The following is a 6,000-nucleotide window of genomic DNA, read 5'->3' on the forward strand; positions in this document are numbered from 1 at the left end:
AAGCTGGATGATCCTTCTGAGAAAAGTCAAGAGAGGAGAGCAATTGGAGCTAGCTGTGCTCTGCCAATGAGGTCCATTTCCATGAGAAGATAGAATGGCTAGCAGGTCTTTGCCTTGCAAAGGAGAGGGGAGGGGAAAAGGAGAACAAGTATTAATCCCCCAAATCCTGAAACTTACACCTGGAAAGGAGAAAGCAGGAGTCCATCAAGGCATTACCAAAGGTGCTGAGAGAAGTCACATTCTAGCCACCAATGCCTGGGTCACACTTGTCCAGAGAGGACACTCTCAGCTTTGGTGCTCTGGAAGGGTCAACGGCCTAACCAGCAGAGATAGTTCTGGGGTGGAGGTAGGTACAGGAGCCCTAGATTCTGGTCCAGGCTCTGCTATTAATTCCTTGGGCCTTCTTGGGCTTCTCTCTGGCCTCACATTCTCATCTGCCTCCTTCCTCACAGGATTATGTGTAGGTCAAAACATAGCTCAGTGCTGAAGAGCTTTAAAAACTCAGTGGCTGCAGGACTGGGAGGATGGGAGAGTGATGTTGCTGGGTAGCTCGTTCTTCACTCCCTCTTCGGTGAAACCAAGAATCCCTAGAGTTAAAACACACACTCTCTCACACACACACATTCACACACACACACACACACACACAGACACACACACCTGTTCTTGCCGTACAACAGCAAGTAGAATGGGCTGAGTGCCTGCTATGTGCCAGGCTCTTGTACTGAGCCCCTTGTTCTAGTTTCCCAGCATGACTGTATCAAAGTACCACAACTGGGATGCTTAAAACAACAGAAATGGATCACCTTGCTGTTCTGGAAGCTAAAAGTCCAAAAATCAAGGTGTCAGCAGCTCCCTCTGAAACCTGTAGGGTGATCCTTCCTTGCCTCTTCTTAGCTTCTGGTGGTTCGCTGGCAATCTTTGGAGCTCCTTGGCTTGCAGCTGCATAACTCCAAACTCTGCCTTTGTCACCACATGGCGCTCCCCCTGTGTGTTTCTGTCTTCTCATGGCTGTCTTCTTAGAAGAACACAAGTCATACTTTGTTTATATGAAATTCTGGAAAAGGCCAAAATATTGTGTGGAAATTAATAAAGGAAATCTTAACTAAATTGGAGTCAGGAAGACCTGTAGAGGGAGTTCTCATCCACATCACACATTGTGAATTACACCAAAGTGGAAGAGGCGAGCTTGCACCTTGGACTGGGAGAAAAACTACTTTCCTACTGACGGAAGATTTCTCACCCACCTTGCAGCAGCCCAGCCAGTGAAAAGCTCTTGCTGCCCTGAAATCTTACTTTCCCCCATGGACTTTCCTAGAACAGCCCATTCCTCCTACTCCCCTTTTTCTCTATAAAGACAGCTCCCCTCCTTTGTCCGCTGGATTTGCCTATGGTTTGCCACAGCATGCACATCCTGGATTGCACTTCTTTGGGCTGTTCCTGAATAAACTCATCTTGAGGGTAAAATAGGCAAACTTGGTTTTTAGGTTGACAACTGATACAGAGACTAGATCCATGGTTGTCAGGAGTTAGAGGAGAGGGAAGGATCTGAATACAAAGGACAGCAGAAGATAACTCTTTGGGGTGTTGAAATTATTCAGTATCCTGTCTGTGGTGGTGGTTATAAGAACCTATGCATTTGTAAAACCTCATTGTAAAAAGTGAATTTTACTGTGTTTAAAAATAGGGGTTGTTTTATACAAAAAGAGTAACTAGGATGTTTTTTAAAAAGAATGAGCCAAATATATAGGCAGATTTATGAAAAAAAATTCTAGCTTTAGATGATTTAAAATTTCATGCTACTTTCAAGAGTCATGTGGCATTTCGTAATCCTATCCATAAAGCCTTAATCATGGAGCCTCATGAAACTCTGAGAAAACAGACACTGGAAATTGAAAGGGCTTTCTCCGTCTCCTTACAGAAAAAGCCCACTTCTATAGAGCTTATGGAAACCAAAGGCTAGTCTTTGATACAATGCCATGTTAAGTGTCTGTTGAAAAAGGTTTTGCCTTCCAAAGGATTAAAAATTGTGCTGGACAAAATGCATAAGGAAATATCATCAAAATCCAAATTGAGGTCTGGAAAATTTCAAAAATAACTATTCTATGCTATTCAAAATGTCAAGGTCAAGAAAGACAAAAGCTGAGACTCTATTCCAGATTAAGAAAGACCGAAGACACAACAACTAAATGTAATGCATGATCACAGATTGGATCCTGAACTGGGGGAAAGGGACAATTGCTACAAAAGACATTATCAGGACAATTGATGAGCATTTAATATAGACTGTGGATTTGATAATAGTATGGTATCAATGTTAAAATCTCTGATTTTGATAATTGTTCTGTGGTTATGTAAGAAAATATCTCATGTATATACATATATAGAGAGAGAGAGAAAGCATGCACACTCGGGGGAAAAGCTATAACCACAAAAGAGCAATCTTTAGGAAGTAAAAAAAGAGGGAGAGAAGGGGAAAAGCAGCCTTTAGGTGGCCTGAGAATGTTCACAGTCCTAAAAGTGGACTGTTCTCCAGGGCCCTTAAACACCTCTGCTCTTGCTGCCCAGGCCTCTGTTGCAACAAAATTTCTTGATCCCCGGGGTTATAATGGAAAACATCCATTGAACCCCTATGGCACAGTGAAGGGGTTCATTCAAACTTGATTTAGGCCTTATAAAGAGTTAGGGGATGCCCCTAACCCTGGCAATATTGATTTGAGGCTCTCTGGAGTAACAAATTTACATATATGAACAGAATAGAGATGATCAATCACCCTCTCCCCTGAAGTGTATTCAGTGATCGAAAAAGAAAGGGAGAAGAAGAGAAAGAAGGGTAAAGGGAGGGAAGGAGGGAAGCAGAGAAACAGAGACTGACCCGAATAAAGAGGGTGGAAACAAAAGGAAAAAAATGAAAAAAAACAAAAAACTCCCCAGTGTGACTCAATTAGAAATCCAAAATTTACTGAAAGAACTTTTATAGCCAAAAGATAAAAGGGACCGGTTAGCTTTTATGCCTCTATGACACAAGTTCTGAATTAGCTTAAATGTGCTGAAATGTATCAATTGGCAAGTTTTCATGAACTTAATCAATACAGAGCTCAAATTACAGTTATACCTGGGGGTCCTACTACTTTTAAATAAGGTACATGCCATAATCTTAAGGGAGTTACTGAACATAAAGTAGAAGGCAAACAGGTATGCCCGTATTAGCCATTAGAAGTATTGCCTTACCTAAATTCCCCATGGCCCTAGCACCCATTACCCTAAAATATCCCATTGTGGGCTTGAGTACTCTGACATAACAATACCTATACACCAACAAACTGGATAACCTAGAAGAAATGGGTAAATTACCTGAAACAAAAAACCAAGAATGAATCACAAAGAAATAGAAAATATGAACAGACCTGTATCTAGTAAGGAGATTTAATTAGTAATCAAAAACCTGCCAACAAAGAAAAGCTGAGGATCAAATTTCTTCTCCAGTGAATTCTACCAAATATTTAAAGAATTAGTGCCAATCCTTCTGAAATGCTTCCAAAAAGTTGAAAAGGAAGGAACACTTTCAAACTCGCTTGACAAGGCCAGAATTACTCTCATGCCTAAGCCAGATAAGGACACCACAAAAAAAGGAATCTACAGGCCAATATCCCTGATGCACACAGATGCAAAAATCCTCAACAAATACTAGCCAACTGAATTCAACAGCACATTAAAAGGGTCATACACAATGAACAAATGCTGTATGACTTACTTTCTCAGGCTTGCTCCTCTTTCCGGTCTGGCCATTGCTTGTTGGCCCGGCAGTCAAGCACATTGTAAGAAATATCCTGGGTGTGCATGTGGAGAATCTGTACAAATCCCTTAAGGAGGTGAGGGGGAAGCCAGGTATGAGGGAGGAGAAATGTGGGCACCTGCTTTTCTTCAATTTTCTCCAAACTGACAGTCAGGATAGCAAGGTGAGAGTAAGTGAGGAACTCAGGGGTGGAGGTTCTGGTCTCAGATAGAAAGATGATGGAGAGAAGATGCAATGGGTATGTTTTGGAAACTTTGATCTTAGTCCACCTCTACCACCGATGCTTTATGTGGAAACTCACAGATCGAAAAATAGACAAAATCTCTGACCTTATGGAGCTTACATTCTAGTGTATTGAGGAGTCTATGATTCTAAAGTTTCATGATTCTAAGATCTATTGGATCTAAGGGTAAATGTTTCCATGATTCTGTCTGTTACCCAAAAAAATACTGATGACGTGAGTCTACTATTCTGTGATTCACCAACTCTCTCCCTCATGATGTCTACTTCAAGTATCCCAGGGACCACGAGGAAGAGAAGGACAATCTAAATGAGAGCTGTCCCCTTGAATCTCCTGTTCCTGTATCTCCCAGCACCTATTGAACAGCTTAGAGGCACCAACCACAGTCAGGTGGGGATGTGATAAAGATGTAGAAACGTGGAAAGATGGAGACAGAGGAAAGGTAGGAGAGAGACACACACACACAGGGAAAAGGATACAGAGGGAGAGAAGGACAGAGAGAGAGGTAGCAACAGGGATAGAGAGAAAGACAGATGGGCAGAGAGGCCTTTCTTAATATGCTCTGTTCAATGTCTCTCTGAGTTTAAGGTGTGTCTGTCTCTTTTTCTCTCCCTGTCTCTGCCTCTCTATCTCTGTGTAAGTCACTCTCTGTCTACCTCTTTCTGCCTCTATGTCTCAACTTCTCTATCTCTTCCTTTATGTCTCTCTGGCTCCATCTTTGTGTCTCTGCCTATCTCTTTCTTAATGTGTCTCTTTCTATCACTATGTCTTTCTTCCTCTGCCACTCTTTCTCTCTTCTTCCCATCCATGTTCCCTCCCTTTCTCTCTCAAGTCTGATTCCCTCTCTCTATTTGGCTCTACTTCTTTTCCTCTCCTCAGCTTCCCCAGTATCTGGGATCTAAGGAAAACTGAAGGTCAGCTTTGGTCCTGTCTCTTTGACGTTTGACTTTTTTTTCTGCCCGAGTTACTTTGTATGGCAGTGCTGGTTGTGCACTGCACTACTCGTACAAGCTTCATTCACTTAGACTGTAATGTGCATAGCTTACCCTGGAGTGTTGCAAGCAAGTATCCCAGTTTGTGGTGGTGTGTGCTCTTCATGTACACTGGCAAGATATATTTTATACAATAGCAACTGTCATTTGGCCCTGCTCTGTGTCAATGTGGTATTTGGAGTCTATCATATGTAATTGTAAGAGAGATTATGAGAATGATGGTAAGACGATGATGATACTTTTGAACACTCACCATGTGTCCTGTGCTAACCACATCAGTTCATTTAAGCCTCACAACTATCCGTTTTGCAGATAAAGAAGCAGAAGCACAAAGAGACCAAATAACCATCTTGAAGTCATAATGCCACTTGTCGTAGGAATCAGGATCCAAACCTAAGTTGTCCTGGCACTAGAGTTTACATTTAACCAATGCAGTACACATCTAGGACATTATCTCCACTACAACACCTGTTAAGACTTGAGTGATTACTGCATATCAGACACCATGCTAAACAATTGACAGGTATTGCATCATTTCATTCTCACAATGACTGCATTGGGCAGGAACCATTACAGAGAAGCACACTGAGGTCCAGGGGAACTTAAGTCACAGAGTCCTAAGGTCACACAGCCAGGAAGTGTTGGAGCTAGGATTCAAAGCCAAGTCAACATTGATGTTCATCCACACCTTAGTCTGTGCTGATATGAAGACAAGAGTTATGAAATCATTCAAATAGCATTACTGAATTTCTGCTTTTGGTCAAGATGGAGTAACAGAGACTAGGTTTTACCTCCATTTGAAATAACTAAAACAACGAGCAAAATGTATGAAATATTGGGAACCCAAGGGTAGCCAAAGAGGTGGTCTGAGTTGAGGAAACAGAGCTTGGGGTTTAGGAAGGCCAAGCTCTCTAGACTTTTCAGAGAAGCCAATTAGTGAGGGGAGAGCTGTGAAGACTGAGACCCCCAAA

This window comes from Equus quagga, chromosome 13 (assembly GCF_021613505.1).
Source record: "Equus quagga isolate Etosha38 chromosome 13, UCLA_HA_Equagga_1.0, whole genome shotgun sequence".
Lineage (NCBI taxonomy): Eukaryota > Metazoa > Chordata > Mammalia > Perissodactyla > Equidae > Equus > Equus quagga.